This window comes from Panthera onca, chromosome B2 (genome assembly GCF_046562875.1).
Source record: "Panthera onca isolate mPanOnc1 chromosome B2, mPanOnc1 haplotype 2, whole genome shotgun sequence".
Classification (NCBI taxonomy): domain Eukaryota; kingdom Metazoa; phylum Chordata; class Mammalia; order Carnivora; family Felidae; genus Panthera; species Panthera onca.
The window spans coordinates 24,926,391-24,945,578 of NC_138343.1; positions in this window are offsets into that span (position 1 = coordinate 24,926,391).

Genomic DNA, 19,188 nt, shown 5'->3' on the forward strand with positions numbered 1-19,188 from the left:
TCACAAAGTCTGGAAAGTCCAAAGGGATTATTTTAAAGACATGCGTGTGAATATATACAATTAAGTACAGAGGTTCTTACAACATGTTTTCATTAATTGACAAGAACACTTTAAAATTCAGATCAATCATTTGTAAAGAGGAACTTCAAAGATGATTTAAGTAATTTTTTTCTCTTAAATATTTCAATGAGTTTGTTTACATTGTGTTTATATACCTAGTTTGCTTAACAAACCATTTTTTACATTTAATGGTAAAAAGTAATATGTTGAATATTCTTCTGGCCAAATTATCAGAAATTCAGTGTTAGTGGAAATTTTACTCTATGTTCACCCACCAAGGGGTGGGGGTCAAGGACAACAATTTTTTTTTTTTTTTTTTGGTGGGACCTCTATCTCTATCAATGATTTGAGTCACTCAATATTAGCTTATCGGCATCAGTTGGCTGCCGAATTTTGTGACATCACATGAAAGAAGTTTGGTATCAGCCAGTCAGAATGAGCTACTTACCCAGTAACCCTGCCAGACAACTCTATATGCAAGTCCCAGAGCTCTGGGCCATCTGGTCAACCCCATGCCAAGGATGGAGCATAGTGGGTTGGAGATTGTCCCAAATGAAAGAAATAAGGACTGGGGCCCACATGAAATCAGACCAGGCTCAGGGTGCCCGATCTACAAGACTGTCATTCCCAGCCACGATGGGCAGGGCCAGCTTGCCTGGATCAAAGGGTACTACTGACTTTATAAGTCAAGACAGTAAAAGCAATGCATATATAAAAACTCTACATACAACTTTTCAGGACTATCTCTCTGGGCAGTAATTAAACTTGGAATTGAAAATCAAAAGAGAAAAGACTTCCATTACTGTCAAACCTGCATTTTGAATATCTTTGATGTGAACAACTTGCATTTCCTGTTTCATGCATCACTGTGATGTTTCTAAAGAACTCCGTATACAATCCACTGAAGACGATTATTCTAACGGAATGTGAGGCACCAACTGCCTTTTTTCAGTCACCCCAGGAATTTTTAAAAGCATATCTTTCAAGTTAGGCACAGCAGGAAGCCAAGCCATGAGGATCCGTTTTTCCATCTATGGTGACATTAAAGACCATGGTAATTGGAACTTGACAGAACAGCTCCTGGTTTCCATGGCCGCAGGGGAGGCATATACGTTGACAATGCCAAGCAAAGTTTCCCTTCTCCTTTCTATCAACCACACTGGGGTCTGTAGGAGCTGCTATGGGCTGTGAATAATGCAGGGCATGGGATGGACTGCTCTTCAGCCATGCAGCAAGGTGGGTTCATGATAAAACCTTGGTGCCTGCACCCTGAATTTCCACACCCGAGACAGGACGGTGATGTCCCCACAGTGCCGTGGAGAGCAGCTCTTCCCAGGGACTAATTTCCCGTGGGCAGAGCATGGCCTGGCAGCCAACCTGACCCAGTAGGAGGCAGGGCCTGGGGATCTGTGTGTATTTCAACATCAGAGGCACAAAGTGGTTCCTCTTACAAAAGACAAACATTGGCTGTTGTGTCCTCCCTCTTCAGAACAGGATAAGATCACATGAAACCCAACCACTGCCAAATCTAAGGCTCCAAACAAGTGGGATGGGAGAGGGACATCTTCCATCAGGTGTGTTTGCTTGTTTTTCATACTTCCCTCATATGGTTCCTCCACTGTGTTCGTCTCATGCCCCCTAGAGCCACAAGAGTGCTTCTGTTTTCTGCCCTTGCCCCCAGTCCTTGTCCCCAATTCCAAGAGTTGTGTGCTCCGGCAATAAAAGCAGCCTCCAGTAGGAGTAAAGCAAGTCCAGCAGCAGCCTCTCCAGCACCCCGCTCTGCCCTCGTGCAGACCAGTGCCAACCAAAGTCTCATCAGGACAGCATATCCAAATAGTCCTGAGAAGGGCACAAGTCATCTCTGAAAGGACATGTTTCTAAATCCCATGTAATATGAGTAGTTGACATAGTTAAGCAAAAGCCTATCAAGAAAACAGAAGAATATCTAGATGTTTCCAAGAGCAAGAATCCTCATTCCATTGCTGTTTCTAGAGTTATCTCAGAAACCCTGGAGAGAAAATCTGTTCCCCTCCCCATTTCAGATCTCCACATGGCTGACCTTGTCACCTCCTTCAAGTCCGTGCTCAAATATCTCCTCCTATCTCAAGACTATCTTGAGTACCTTATTTAAATGTCCCCCCCACACACACATACACTGTCAACACTGCCTTCCCCATCCCCCTTCCCTGCTTTACTTTTTCCTTTTCCTGTAGCATTTATCACCTTAAAAATGTACTTATTTATAAAGTCCACTCTTCATTGTCTGACTCATCATTGCTAAGATGAGGTGGGCAAGAGTCTGTTTTGTTTCCTGATAATCATATCCCAAGTACCTATGACTATGCCTTCCACAGAGAAAAAGGTTTGTGCAATGACTCTCAGAAGAAGAAGTGAAATTAGACTGTGATGGGCTTTTAATTAGTTAAGACATTTGATTACTAGGTTTTTAAAATGAAATACCCACATAATAGCATGAGACTGCATTTCACTTATCCTACTTTAATGACTTACTTATTCAGAAACCACATCCTATGGATTCTACTCTAGTTGTAAAGAATGAGGGAGGAAATGGTGTGTGTGTGTGTGTGTGTGTGTGTGTGTGTGTGTGTGTGTAGGGCGTGGTGATTAAGCTAGAGGGGAAATCAAGAAGATGGATCCCTCTGTATTCGCTGGGAGCCTAAGTCTGCTCAGTGGGGGCCAGTTCTAATTTTTCAGAGCCAAGATCTCCGCCCTAGCTATTGATGAATTGAAAATCCTCCACTGGGTTCTGGAATTGCAGTAGAGATGGAGCTGCCACATATCATGCATTATTTGGTCTATAAAAATGAATTCTCACAAAACTTTTGAGATCCAAATTTATCGAAAGTGGCAGCTGCCTTGGGCAAGGGTCCCTGGTCAGTAATAAATACTTCCCCAGATGTGGCATGACCACTGGAGTAATGAGGATATGCTTTGAAGGCTGTCATCAGAAGACCTTCTCCAGTCTTCTTTGATGAACAGAGGTTAGTCTCCTAAAAGAGAATCCAACACACCAGCTTCAATTTGTTTAAAACAACAACAGCAACCATGAAACCAAAAATATTCTTTTGAGCTCAAATGCCTTCACACTTTTTGTCCTTGTTCAACTGTTCAGGTAAAGAGTGAGGCAGCATCTCTGATATAGTGTGGCAAATCCAGTTTTTAAAGGCTGAGACTTGTAGCTGAAACTTCTCCTAAACAGACCACTAAACCAGCTGTGTGTCCTTGAGCAAGTTACCAACCTCTCTGGTTTTCTCATCTCTAAAACGAGATTGCTTAGAGCTAATCTAAGAGCTCTGCTTCTCCCTATAGCAAATTTCTTAACCTGAGTTTCTTCGCCTGTGAAATGGAAACAATGCTTTCCTCAAAGAGTGTAAGGCCGAACACATAGAAGGCACACAATTAGCTGTGATTCCCGTTTCCCCATTTCCTTTCTCTTCTTTTCCCAGATATTACTGTCATTTTTGTTTCTGTTTCTTCCCAGGGCCTGTCAGGAGTCTCCTAATGGAAACCCTGTAGGGGGTGGAAAAATGATGAGGAAGAGCACATTTCCGGGGCCTCCACCAAGACCCCTCACTCATTCTTACTCATTACCAGAGGATGGGATTTGAGGGACACGTCCCTATGGACCTATTAATAATAGCAGCTATCCTTTAATGAGCTCCTCCCCCACCACTGGCTAAGCTGGGAGCTGGACATGTGTCATCAAAGCCCCACAACAACCTTATGATGTAGATGTTTTTACCCTTTTCTGCAGGTCCAGAGAGGCTACATAAACCTTGTTAGAGAGGTAGGATTCTGGCCAAGGTGTGTTTGACTCCAAAACCCTTGTTCTTTTGTTCTTTCTACAGGCTTCCAGCTACACAGTAAAGGTGGCTCTGCATTTAGGCCAGGCAAAAAAGCCTCCTCTCCAGAGGTTGCACCCTCCACCCCTGAGCTTGGCTTTTGCTGGTTATTGAAAGGTGCTCTGCTGTCCATGTTGTGTCTGCATGCTAGGTGACCAGTTCCCAATGTAGGTCACAGAGGGCTGTGGCCAGCTTTCTCTCCTCCACTGACAGGCTGTCTGCTTATCTCTTAAATACCTGAGCTGGAGCAGCAGCACCACTTGAGAACTGGTTAGAAACACAAATGCTTGATCCCATACCTGACCCACTGAATCAGAAACTCTGGTGTGGGGCCTGGGAATCTGTCTTTATGACCCCCCAGGGGATTTTGAGGCCAGCACCGGTTTGAGAAGCATGGATGTATAATACCATGCCCTGGGTAATCTTATGCACTAGGCTGTTGAGACAAGAAGAATTAGCTCAGAAGTATCCTAATGCTGGAAATGTTGCTGACTCTGCCTTTGGCAGAGAGCAACAATCGGCTGGCCCACAATGTGCATGGGGGTTGGGGCGGGGGAGTCAATGAGGAAAAGGTCTATTCCTAGCAAGAACAAGATGTTTCCTTTACCAGAATTGGTGTGAAACAGCCAGTGCCCAGCCAGAGGGAAGGTCAAGGTAAGCCAAAGTCCCCAGGGGAGGTTCAAACACAGGGAGCTTATGGACAAACACCAAATACAGAGGACCAGAGATGGGTCAAGGTGAGAGCCATAGGCCAACATAGAAAAGAGCAGTGACATCTAGAGTGGTCACGAGTACAGCTGCAGAGAGACCTGGGCCATCTGGTGATCAGGCAGTAGATGCAAGGTACAGTATGTCCAAAGCCTGGCCGGGACAGACAGGACACCCGCCAAGTTGTCTCAGTGCAGACGTGTGGCCATGATTATTTTTTGATTAATTTTTTTGATTATTTACCTTTCCTTGATTATTTACCTACTGTAGAAAGAATCAAGTCCTTCCCTGTACCAGGGTCAATACACAGGTGGAAATGGGCAGTGCTGCCTGTGTAGTGAGGCAGAGAGGGGAATGCTTTGGAAAATCATTCCAGAGCCCCTTTGTCAGAATTCCTCAAATTGGGATGATACTCAGAAATGTCACATTTAGTAGATGTCGTTGCTGGGGTAATGAAACCCATAGTTGCCATGGGATGTTATACTCAGATCAAATAAAACACACATCATTTTCATTTCTCAATATAATGTAGTCAAAATGTATTTTTAACAGATGCTTATATTTTCTTTTTGATATTTTAATTTATTTTTGAGAGAGAGAGAGACAGACAGAGTGCAAGTGGGGGAAGGGTAGAGGGACAGGGAGACAGAATCTGAAGTGGGCTTCAGACTCTGAGCTGTCAGCACAGAGCCTGATGCAGGGCTCAGACCCACAAACTATGAGATCATGACCTGAGCCAAAGTCAGATGTTTAACTGACCGACCCACCCAGGAGCCTCTTCAGATGTCTATCTTAAGCCAGAAGATGGTCCCTTTCTATTGCTCTCTAGAATCAAGTAAGACCAACCTGCTTCACAGTCCACACCTCAGGACAAGATGGGGAAGGAGAGGTGACCCAGGCACTGAGTGGGAGAATGATGACTGTACCCTGAAGGGCTTGCTAACCCCTCACTGAAAGCAATTTTGAATTTGGTTTGGGACCACCAATTCTTTGTCATTTCCCTTCTCCCAAATATATCACAATGTAACATGTGAGATGATAATAACGAAATTACAGATTACAAGAGTGTGGTCAAGGCAAGGAGATTCTCATTGGTGATACTTTTCTTTTTCACTGTAGGGAAGAGTAAAATCTTCGTATTCAGAAGTTAAATTATTTTGAGATTCTGTACTTCACTGGTATATTAAATAGCATTTATTAAAATGCTTTTAATTCCAGAAATGTGACAATGAAACATTAATCCCCTGAAAAATCAAATGGAGATCCTTAATTCTGGTGTTAGTGGAGAAGAATTGCCAGAAGGATGGCATGGTAAAACTTTTTTATTACAAAAAGAGAAGCGGCTGTGGATAGAGACAGGGATGCTGAGAGAGGAGAGGATGGTGGTCAGAGGAGGCAGGTGTAAGGGGGCAGCTGTGGCAACCGGAACAGACCGCATGGGACACACAGAAAGGAGGAGGTGCTGATCTGAACTAAGGGAGCCCCTTAAGTATTCCCAGGGACCACAAAGATGAGTTCTGGATATCAAGAATTTTTTCTCTGGGAAAGAAGCTGTGTGGGACAAAGGTTTTGATGAGAAGAAAACAGAAAGACCCCAGCTGATCTCTTAGCTTGTCCCATGGCACTCCCCCAAACCATTCCCTAGGCTTCTGTCAGAATGAACCTATGGAAACCCCAAAGTTATCCCTGTAGCTATTCTCTACTTAAAACACTTAAAGAGGGACACCTGTGTGGCTCAGTCAGTTGAGCGTCAGACTCTTGATCTTGGCTCAGGTCATGGTCCCAGGGTTGTGGGATCGAGCCCTGTGATGCTTTCTGTGCTGACAGCATGGAGTCTGCTTGGGATTCTCAATCTTCCTCTCTCTCTGCCCCTCACCCACTTGTTCATGCACACTCTCTCCCTCAAAATAATAAATAAGCAAACAAACAAACATTAAAAACAAACAAAAAAAACACTTAGAGAGTACAGTCATTACAAAGCTAAAGCCCTACCTTGTGTGGCCCATGCCTCCCCTTCCAGCCTCATCCCTACTCTCCTCTCACTGAGCTACAGCTTCCATGGCCTTCTCTCCAGGCCACAGACAATCAACAGGACTCCTGGCCACAAAGACTCTGTTCTCTCCTGGTGTCTTCTGCCTGGCACTCCTCCTCCTTAAGATTTCAGCTCAAATGCCACTCCTGAAGAAAGATCCCACATTGGGATAGCACTCTGACCTTCTACCTCACTTATCAGTGAATCTGTGCACTTACAGATTTGTATGTGATTGATGTCTATCTCTGTTGACCTTCTGTGAGCTCTCTGAGGGCAGGAACAGCTCTGTATTTTTTATTATTACTCTTCCCCCATGTCCAGTACAATACCCAGCACATTCTGGGTGCTTAATGTTTTGAATGAATGAATGAGTGAATAAATAAAGGAAGGGAGGAACAAATGAAGCCCATTTGGCCTATTAGTAAGTGCTGCATCCTTTCTTCCACATATCTGCACCCTGCTGCGCTACAGCACTATGAGGAAGGGTGTTGTCTCCAAGATGAACTTTGCTTCTGGAGTCAGATACCCCTAGATTCAAATCTCTTCTCTTCTACCTACCACCATAGGTAGTTGCCTTCAGCCAGTAGCTGAATTCCTTCCAAATTCAGTTTTGTCATCTGTGAAATGGAGTCATCAGAGTATCTCACTCACCTAGTGGAGAATGAATAAAATGCACTCAGCTACATGGATAAATTCCACTAACATCTATTGGACACTTGCTGTGAACCAGGAACTCTTCTCAGTTTTTGTAATATAACATCCCATTTAATTCTTTTTTTTTTTTAATATTTTATTTGAGAGAGAGAGAGCATGCATGAGCAGGGGAGGGGCAGAAGGAGAGAGGGAGAGAGAGAGAGAGAGAGAGAGAGAGAGAGAGAGAGAATCTTAAGTAGGCTCCACATCATGGAACCTAATGCAGAGCTCAATCTCAAAACCACGAGATCACGACCTGAGCCACAATCAAGAGTCAGGTGCTCAACCGACTGAGCCACTCAGGTGCCCCTTAAATTTATTTTTAATTTTAATTTTAACTTTTTAGAGAGAGTGTGTGAAAGCAGGGGAAAAGAGCAGAGGGAGAGAGAGAGAGACTCAAGCAGACTCCCCGCTCAGCACAGAGCCCAACTTGGGGCTCTATCTCACGACCCTAGGATCATGACTTGAGCCTAAATCAAGAGTCGGCTGCTCAAGCAACTGAGCCACACAGGCACCCCTGTCCCACTTAATGAAGCAGATCCTCTCTTTCCCCCCATATTAGAGATAAAGAAACTAAGGCAACATGAATCAGCACAACTACTAAGTTAGTGTTAACCTGGCTATGGGTTTCCTGAGCCCTCACACTCAGTTGTCACCCAGCCTGTCTCTCACATAGTGAGTGTTCGCTTGAGGGAAGCTGTTGTTTATTTTATAGAATCAAGAAACTTCTAGACTAGCCACAAAATAATGAAGATCAATAATATCCAGAGGGGTTTCACTCTTCACTGCTCACTCCAAGGAGTCAGCATGATAGAAATCAGAATGACAGTGGAAGCAGCTTTAGGGAGTCCCAAGAACATGTTCTCCCACCGAAGAGATGACCTCCCCTGGAGTCAGACAGGCCTTTGTTAGCTAGTATGGCCATTTATTTCCCACATCCTGTTGCTGTTACCCAGGAGGTTCTAGGGACCTAGACCAGCAACAGCAATGACTTCACCAGGCCCTCATCAGCCTCAGGAACTTAGTTTACTCCAAGAAAAGACTACAGAAGGAACTCAGCAGGGTCAAGCAGGAATGCCTTTCAGGGGAGCATTTTCTAGGTATTTCCACTGGTTCTTTAAACTCAGAGGTAAGAACTGGCATTTTCCAAAAAGTCCACCCACACCTCAACCCTTACCATATACATGCTCTCTCTGCTGAGCATTGGTGTGTGGTTGGGAATGAGAGGCTCTGGAGGCACAACATAATATGAGCATACCATGATCCATAAATATTTGTTGAAGAATGAAAGAATAAATACGCAATTGGTCAAGAGTTGATTAAGTGGCAATTTCCAAAATGGTGGAAATGACAAGATCAGATATCCTGCTCCACTGCAGCACTGTGCTTAGAAAAGGCTGATGAATGTCCATCCCTCTTCCATTTTCCCTTTTCTTTCTTCACAAAGTTTACTTTCGATCTATATAGACCCCAAATCTCCCTTGTAAGCCAAATTCTGATGACAACTGGTCACATTGGCTTTATAGTTTCATTGTGATATTTCAATCCAACATCAATCTTATCAAGAGAAGAGCAGACTTCTTTTTAAAAAAAGGGGGGGGCACTTTTTAAAAAAGTGGCACTCGGGTGGCTCAGCTGATTGAGCATCTGACTCAGTTTTGGATACGGTCATGATCTCATGGTTGTAGGATCGAGCCCCACACCAGGCTCTGCACAGGGTGTGGAGCCTGCTTAATATTCTCTCTCCCTCTCTCTCTGCCCATCTACCCCTCTGCATGCTCTTACTCTCTCTCTCTCTCTCTCTCAAAATAAATAAATAAACTTAAAAAAGAGAGAGAAAAGAGCAAACTTCTTTAAATAAAAATTTATGTTGCTCACACTTACTTTTGAAGGATGTTCTGTGGAGGTAAAACTAGTATCAAGTAGAAGAAATGCCAGTGTATAGTTACCTTCTCTAAAACATTGAATGGTGAGACCTAACTTATCCAAAGAGGTGAGATCCTTAAAAATATAACTTCTAGTCATTTCTCACATGAAGTTTTATTAAACTCTGGAATTCAGTGCCATTTGGTCTTGAAGGAAGATTTATATTTCTGTAGACTGTGATGGATAAGGTAGTAGTTAAGAGAGCTGGACATCACACACTGCATTTAGGACCTGGGGCAAATTACTTTACCTCCATTTACACCATGAAATATGGAAGGAAAAAAAAGAATCCACCTCATGACACAGCGCAGGGCATAGTAGAAATGCACAATAAATGGTAGCTGTCATTATTTTTACTTCACCTTTATTTTTCTGTAAATTGGAAAGCAGTGGGAAAAAATGATGGGGAAATTTTTTATACCAAGCTTACTCTAAAAATACTTTATTTTTTCTGGTCTTGGGGATTAAGAACTTATTGAGAACAAAGTTAGTAGAAGAGATAATGTCTTCCTTCAAGTCTATATAAATCAACAAATCCTTAGTTAATGGCTGTTGAATTTAGATTTATCATTTCTCCCAAGGAGTTCAGCTTCAGTTTTTTGGGAATAAAAAAAGGCAAAGACCTACTATAAATTCATTTGGAATATCTGGATGTGCATGAGGTTTATCTTTCTCTAATGATGCCTATCCTTCTGGCCGTTTGGAATAGAATTGCTGCCTACCATGGTTGTTAGGGAGGAAATCATCAGAGCCCATTTCAGATCTTCCTCCAGACATTTAATTGTATCCTACTTAGGCTCAAGCCTTACTTCATTAATATAAACAAAATCAAGTGAAAAAAAAATGTTCTTCAGTATTTATTATGTTTATCAGGAAATATTTGTGATTATGCCTTATCATCCGGAGTATTTTTTTAACTCCAGTTTATATTGAGTGTCCGTCATCTCTTTATCATCAACAAACCTCACTGGGCACTTCCTACCTAACAAGACTGTGCCACATATTGGCCATTAAAAGATGTGAAAGATTCAGCCATCCTTCAGAGAAGGATCATGTTAAGCCAGCCTCTGAGACCAGCCTCAATAATGCCATCTCCCAGTATTCACATCCTTGTGTAGGTCCCTCCCACACTGCATTGGGTTGTCTGTGTAACTAAGAGTATAGGGCAGAAGTGATGAGGTCACTTGGAATCTAGGTTATTAAAGATATTGGCTTCTGCCTTGCTCTCTCTTGGATTACTCACTCATGGAAGTCAGCTGCCATGTTACCCCTGGGGCATCCCACGCAGTGAGGAACAAGGAGGAACTTAGAAAGTAAAAGTCTCCTGCCACAGCCAGGAGAGTGAGCTTGGAAGCTGATTCTCTGACTCCAGTCAAGCCTTCAGATGCCTGCAATCTTGGCTGATGGCTTGTGACCTTGTGAGAGAACTGAGCTAGCCCCACCCCACTAAGCTGCTCTTAGATTCCTGACCCTCAGTGACAGATAATACACGCTTGTTGTTTTGCAGCAACAGATAACTAACACAAGGGAATGTCTAGCTGAGAAGGCTGTCCACACACGTAGCATAAGAGTCAGATATGCAGCAGAAACAAGAGGGGAATTAACATTCAGGAAAAAGAGAGAGAAAGTTTGAGAAAGAGAGAGAGAGAGAAAGAGAGAGACTGACCCACCTGCAGGATGGGAATTCCACTCAGTGCTCCATCCAGGAGCTTGCTTCTTATAGCATCTATTCAAATGAACCCTCTTTTGTTCTTTTCTAAAACCCCAAAGTCATTCTGGTTGGAGGCTTATCAATAGGGCTGATGTTTGCCTGATATCCTCTGGTATGATCATACATGTTGGAAAAAGTTTGAGTTAGGCACTAGTTAGTAAAGAGCTGATGTCCTAAGGCTCTCAATTGTCTCCCTCACCCAGGTCTACCCACACTGTAACTAACAAGTTAATGAGGGGCCCTGCAGTGGTGTCCTGGACATTATTCCCACTACTGCCCCCAAGACCAGCACCAGTCTCACTGATGAGTGTCCATGCCATTTGCCTGCCAGATCAACCAATGTGAGCTGACCCAGGACAAAGCATATGATGGTACTATATCTTTGTGCCTCATCTCCGAAAGTAGGGACCTGTTTCTGTTCCAGTGACACTCCTTTTGCTCTGCAGTTATAAGAAATTAAAAAGGAGATTTAATTAAAATTTTCCCTCCTTTCCAAAGCTTTGTGGTCATCTATACCACCCCAAAGAGGTACTTGCTAAGGTTAGTTGTAGCAAAATGAAGAGGAACATTATGGTCTGGTAAAGTCAAAGCATACACATATATTTGACTATGTGTGTGTGTGTATATATATATATATATATATATATATATATATATTACATTCATAAGATCTATGGAACAGAAGTGTGATCTGATTTGAATAACTGGGAAAAATTGTTTTATTTTCAGTCCTTATCTCTCCTCTTTAAGTGTGAAGACTTTAAAAAAAACTTTCTAATTGTTTGTAATGCTCTATATGATTTTATAATATTCTCTTATAAATTAAATACAGGTGTCAGATGAATGCTACTCTCCCCAAAATTGAGGTCACATATTTGAAAGTGCTAAGTACAGTGTCTAGTACACATCAGCCCTTAATAAATGTCAGTTTCCTTTTTTTATTATCTACAGACACATATTATGACTTTGTTTTATCAAAAGTAGAGGCCTCAAAATACTAAAATAGCATCAATTTTTAGAAATGGAGCAGAGATTCATCTGAAGTCCCCTGTATTGTGAGTAAAATGAACAGTGTCTGACTTTGTCAATAAGAGGGTCCTGGGGTACAATGTTCCTGGGCCCCTTTCAAAGGTTTACAGATATTTACCTTGGTGGTTTAGACAGGTAGCCAAGAGCAATTTCTTAGCAACAAAGAGAAGTTCTGTCAAAGGGCTTCTTACATTTTCACTGCTTCCTAATAAAACATCCTGTGCAAGGTTTAGATGCCTTCAGATAGATACAGAAGAGAAATTCCCCTTTCAGGGAAGAAACTGCCAATGAACACAATGGGTAAAGAGAATGCCAGCTTATCAGATACAGCATGCACCACATGCTTTCCACCTGGTTCATTACTAAGGGTGTATTTCCCCATTATAGGCACTGTTACAGGCCCTCAGACATACAAAGTGCATCTGCTACTGTGAGTTTGGATCCCAGATGGCATCGTCATGTCTCTGAGTCCTGGGCTGGGATGGCAGCCCCATTCTTGTTAGTCTAGCAAGGCGGGACTGCTCACTACCCATGTGGGATGTTAGTCCACCTAAGAGTTCAAATCCCAAGTAAGCTCACAGCCCTGTCCCTGGGGCCATCATGGCCACCCAGCCTGCCTCACCCAGAGGGTAGTCCCCTGTGACCATCACCTGGGCCTGTTTACCCTTGGTCTGAATGTGGCAGGGCAATGTGTTAATTAAATACTTAAGCCCTAATTAAAAGGCAATCAAGGGGCGTCTGGGTGGCTCAGTCGGTTGGGCGTCCAACTTCAGCTCAGGTCATGATCTCGCGGTCCGTGAGTTCGAGCCCCGCGTCAGGCTCTGTGCTGACAGCTCGGAGCCCGGAGCCTGTTTCAGATTCTGTGTCTCCCTCTCTCTCTGACCTTCCCCCATTCATGCTCTGTCTCTCTCTGTCTCAAAAATGAATAAACGTTAAAAAAATTAAAACAAATAAAATAAAATAAAAAAATAAAAGGCAATCAAAAAAACTGGGAAAAAATGTTCATAATTCATATGAGAAAAAAGACAACCCAATTAAAAAAAAAAGTACAATGGTGGCAAATAAGGAATCTGTAAAAGAGATACAAATGGCCAATAACATATTTTAAAAGTAATCACGTGATAATCAAGTTCAAATTGAAATGGGATACTGGGGGAGTAGAGGGGGCAGAATCAGTATTGGTAGGAGACTGACAGATAATAAAGACAAGGGTGGGCCTGTGTATGGGAACCAGGCACTCAGCTACTATGGAGAGGAAGTGGATAGATATGACATTTTGGGAAGGAAATTGGCAGCATGTTTTTTTTTTATTTTTTTTAAGTTTACATATTTAGTTTGAGAGAGAGAGAGAGACAGAGAGTCAGCTGGGGAGGGGCAGAGAGAGAGGGAGAGAGAGAATTCCAAGCAGACTCTGCTCTGTCAGCATGGAGCCCAATGCAGTACTCGAACTCATGAACCATGAGATCATGACCTGAACCGAAACCAAGAGTTGAATGCTTAACTGACTGAGCCACCCAGGCACCCCTGGCAGCATGTTTTTAAAATACATGTATACCATGACCCACATATTACACTTACAGAAGTCTGTCCTAGGGAAACAACTGGGCAACTGTGCAAAACGTACATGCAACCACGTGAATCCTAGTCTTTGTTATAACCATAGGAATGAAAAAAGCACAAATGTCCAATAATAAAGGATTGGTTAAATGAATCATACAGCAATGCAATAAAATGTTATATAGCATGACAAATGTGAAGTTTTTACAAAAATATTTTTTAACATTTATTTATTTTTGAGAGACAGAGTGTGAGTGGGGGAAAAGCAGAGAGAGATGGAGACACAGAATCTGAAGCAGGCTCTAGGCTCTGAGCTGTCAGCACAGAGCCCAACATGGGGCTCAAACTCACGGACTGCGAGATCGTAACCTGAGCTGAAGCCAGACGCTTAACTGACTGAGCCACCCAGGTTCCCTGAAGTATTTTGATGTGGAAAAATGCTCATGATATACTGAGAAAAAATAGTTATGAAATACTGTGTTTAATTGAATATATAATACCTTTGATTTATAGATGCACCAGTTATATTGTTTTCCACTAAGGGGAAAAAAATCCACATTTGTACATGCATAAAAAGGAAGCTATAAGGGAAACAAATCAGTTAAAATGACCCTAAAGTTTCTTCTCCCTACAGCCAAACTCTCCTGGATAATGTTTATCTTCCTAGGAAGGGAGGAAGGATGGCTGGAGGTTGAGTTCAATCTCATGACCAGTCACTTAATCTATCATGCTTATATAATGAAACCTCAGTAAAAACTCTGAACACCGAAGCTTAGATGAGCACCCCTGGTTAGCAGTATTCTGCATGTTTTCATACACGGATGTGCCAAGAGGGTAATACATCCTGGCTCCCAGGAGAAGAGACATGGAAACTCCACATTTAGAACCCTCCCAGACTTCACTTTATGTATCTCTTCTTTGACTGGTTCTGATTTTTTTTTAAATATTTATTTTATTTTTGACACAGAGAAAGACAGAGTGCAAGCAGGGCAGGGGCAGAGAGAGAGGGAGACACAGAATCTGAAGCAGGCTCCAGGCTCCCAGGTGTCAGCACAAAGCCCAACACAGGGCTTGAACCCAGGAACCATGAGATCATGACCTGAGCTGAAGTTGGATGCTCAACTGACTGAGCCACTCAGGAGCCCTATGACTGGGTCTGTTTTTTATCTTTTGGCTTTAATAAAACTGAATCATAAGCATAGCACTTTCTGAGTTCTGTGAATCATTCCGGTGAATTATCAAAGCAGAAGATACAGTGGCCTGGGGACCCCCAATCCTGCAGCTGGCATCTGGAGTGAAGGCAGTACTGTGGAACACCAAGCCCTCATCCTATCTATGCTAATTCTGAGTGGTTGACACCAGAAGTCATCGCAGTCATTTGGTAAAAACTAATAATAAAGTAAACATGTATGTGTATTCATAGACAGTAAAATACGTAGAACCATATGCATTAAATTTTAACAATAGTTACTCACGTGATGGAACTATCAGTGGCATTTATTTTCTTCTTACACTTTTTAAATCTTTTCTGAATCTGAGAAGTGATTTTGTTTTATTTATTAATCAGGAAAAAAAACCAACTTATTTCTCTTTCAAGAGAGAAATAACTTCAAATACTGAGAACTTTTCCCTCTTATAGAGTGGATTCCATGTGTTTCTTTGTGAAAATACATTTAAAAACATCCTTTCCTGGCTCTGTCTTCATGGCACATAGAGTTAGGTCATGGTTATAAACCCAAGACACAAAAACCATTTCAAAAATTCATGCTTAAAAACAAAACCTCTGTTCCCTCTGCCTATCTAAGTGGGGAAGGTGAGAGCAGATACATGGGTGGAAACTTTGCTTTTTTATGAAAGGAAAGATTGACCATGGCACATAAAATGGAGAGCAAATTATGAACACAACCCAATTCATTAAAACTAATAACTCTAAACAGAATTTTTTAATTATTTATTTTTATTTTTTTTAACTTCAGGTTTTTTTTTAAGTTTATTTATTTATTTTGAGAGAGAGAGAAGAAGAAGGCATTGAAGGGAAGAGAGAGAGGGAGATATAATCCCAAGCAGGCTCCACACTGTTAAGCAAGGAGCCCCATGTAGGGCTCAAACCCACTAATCATGAGATCATGACCTGAGCCAAGATCAAGAGTCGGACACTCAACCGACTGAGCCATCCAGGTACCCCCCAAAAAAATTTTTTTATGTTTATTTATTTCTGAGACAGAGAGAGACACAGCATGAGTAGAGGAGGAGCAGAGAGAGAGGGAGACACAGAATCAGAAGCAGGCTCCAGACTCTGAGCTGTCAGCACAGAGCCTGCCGTGGGGCTCGAATTCACAAACCATGAGATCATGACCTGAGCCGAAGTCTGTCGCTCAACCGACTGAGCCACACAGGCGCCCTGCACCCAAAAAATCTTTAATTAAAAAAAAAAAAAGAAAAAAAAACCTGCACAAGGAAAAATGTGTTGAACTGTCTTCTCAAATAATCCAACCTGAGGCCTTATTCCTGATTGCTGTGAGAAAGGCCCCTTTAAGCAACAAAGAAAAATAGGTCTTCATGTGCCATCATCCGTAGTATGGGTTGAGACCACAATGCTTCAGCAACACATGCTGTGACAAAATAGCAACCTCCACCGAGACACCCCAAGGGCCCTAATGGCCCTAATGCTCTGCTCCACTGGTAGCGTGCACGCACACACACACACCTTAACCTACAGCTTCTAACCTGCCATGGGAAACGGAATAAGCACATTTGTAGCTACAGTAAAGGTGAGTGAGCTCTGGGTGAGCCCCTCCCAGGAGTCAAATTCTTTAGTGCTTTCATACGTATACTCTCTACCCTCTGCCTCTGGCAATCTGGACTGGATTGCCACTTATATGGCAATGCGTTGGAGCCATATTGAAGCCGCATTGAGAATGACCTCTGCAGACATGAGGTCTTGTGGTTCTTGGGACCTCACATGGGCTGTATGCACCATGCACACTGGTTACTTATCCTTTCCTCCACTTTGCCTGTCCAACTGACATTCGATGCATGGACAAGTGATGGACTTCAGCCACGGAAGTCTACAACGTTCTGGCATTAGCATTAAGATCTAGTATTCATTGGGGTGAAAAAAGTAACATATGTCAATTTTAAAGCCCATCTCCTCTTCTCAGGCTAATTATACTCTACTATATGTTTGTGGTATCTAATTTCCATAGTGCTGAAATTTACAGGCTTCGCCTGTCCCTGTGATGTGATCTGCTTTATCCTTATCACGAAAAACATGTTGATGATGAATTCTACAGCCCCTACATCTGTGACCTTTCCTTGCTCAGCAGAGCACAGGTAATTGTATTCAGAGATGTTTCCCCGCCTTGAAGGAGCAGCTGCTGACAACACAGAGGGCATTTCAAGCTTGCAGTTGCTTGGCTTCCCACGCTCCTGGCAAACTAAAGGCTTCCATTGTGGGCACAGTACAGGTGAACCATTGATTTTTGCTTTAATGGTGAAAGCAACTAGTTCAACCCCACTCTGTAATCCATAATCTCCAGTGAACCTGGCATTTTTTCCCCAACAGAACAGGTTAATAGGTTTAGCTACTGTTCAGAGATGTGGTGAGTGCATGTGTATGTACGTGTGTGTTTTATAACCTGAAGTCTACAGAGAAGCAAGTGAATACTCCCTCATTCTTTAAGGAATGACAGTAGAAGCTTGTGCTTTTTTCTGCTCATTCCCACAGTAGTGTTTGGAGGAGACTGAGGTACCCAGGACACAATAGATACAATATCTGTGTCAGTGATCCAAGAACAAGGACAGGGTGCAGTATGATTGGATAAGACAGAGATTCTCATTTGCTTCTTGTTGTTTATTTTCATGGTTCTAATATCAAAGTTCACACAATTCTTATCATTTTTCTGTTTTGGGGCTCTATGTTCATTGTGTATCTACTGTCTAAAGTTTTCCACATAATAGATGTTCACTAGACATTAGCCAAATGAATTAATGCTAAATTTTGCTTTTTTGCTGAAGAAACTTACAAAATGCAATGTCAAGTGAGGCTTAGATCTTATCAGACCTTATTGCTATTGCTACAATGCCAAAGACTTCTGTGGTTGAAGTCCTAGCATCACCCTTCCTTGCATCAAATACTGGTGAATAAGATGGGATCAAGATGGTACCAATTTCAATGGAGATGCAGATTCTAGAGCCATTCTAACATGGTAGGAATCCTGACTCCACTACTAAGTGACCTTAAAAAATTACATAATTGCTCCGTGCTCACTTTCCCTACCCAGAAATAGGTATACTAGTAGTATTATACTGTTAAAGTGTTATGAGAAGTAAATAGTTTAATTTATTGGTAAGCAGAGTGTAAGTTTTGTCTATTATCATGGAGACCTTCTCATTCTCTCAGGTCCTTTCTCTCACATGGAAAAACCCTGCAGATTATGTTACCAAAGACATCCACAACAATGTCTCCCCTTCCAAATGCTCTTTTGCAGTATGACCTCACCACTCTTCCACCATGAGATGAAGTTTAAGTCCCTTTCTCTTGAATTTGGACTGATCCAGTTGCCTGTTTTAACCAATAGACTATTATGGAAATATACTGTATAACATTCAAGATTGGGATTTAAGAGATATATAGCTTCCCTCTCTGCCTTTTGAAATACTCCTTCTTGGAAACCAACCGCCATACTATGAGGAAGCCCAAGCAACCATATGGGCCCCACCTACTAGCTGACAGTCCCACCTGAACTCCCAGCTGGTGGCCAGCACCAAGTGCTACCATGTGATTGAGGCTATTTTGGACCTTCAAGTTACCCCAGTGCCTTGGGTACATAAAACAGAATCCTCCTGATCAATCCACCAAATCCTAAGATTAAGCTACTAAATTTTGGGGTGGTGACCAAAAATTATCCCTAAATGGTTTAAATTATCCCTAAATGGTTCCTGGCACAGGAAATGTAGCCAGTGTGTGTGTCTGCAACTGTGATCTCTATTATAATCCACAGTGGCACCACGTAGCCCCTATGCACACCCTGATGTATTTATCAAGCCCCACTGTAAATGACTCTTTAACCAGGTTGTGGACAACTCTCCCCCCTATCAGGGTTAAAAGCTCTCTTGTCTAACTTCCAAAAGGACCATTTGCTTCTCCAGATTATCATCCCTTCTTCTGAGGAAATGAGGACAAATTCTCCAGGCCTGAACCATTATTTGTCCTTCACTCTTCCTACCCAAATTCCTTGCCTCTCTTCTTTACCCCCATACTCATCTCAGGGACAGTTTCCTGATCCCTCATTGACTAGAGCCTCTCTCCACCAAGACATCGCACCCACCCTACTGCCCCTGCCTGTTCCTCAATGACATAGCCCTACTTCCTAGAGGGTCCTGCTGTTGTAATACACCCATCAGGACAAATAACATATAGTGAGAGAATGTCCCTCCTCAAGGTGAAAGTTGTGACTCTCCAGACACTCCTCACATAGGTCAGGAGCAGTTTTCACCTCCATCTTCAAGAGTTAAGTGTCCTAAACCTCAACCCATAGCCCAAAGTCTCCTCACCATGACTCCTAGAAAACCCCTGGCAAGGCCTCATGTAATCAAGACTCTAGGTG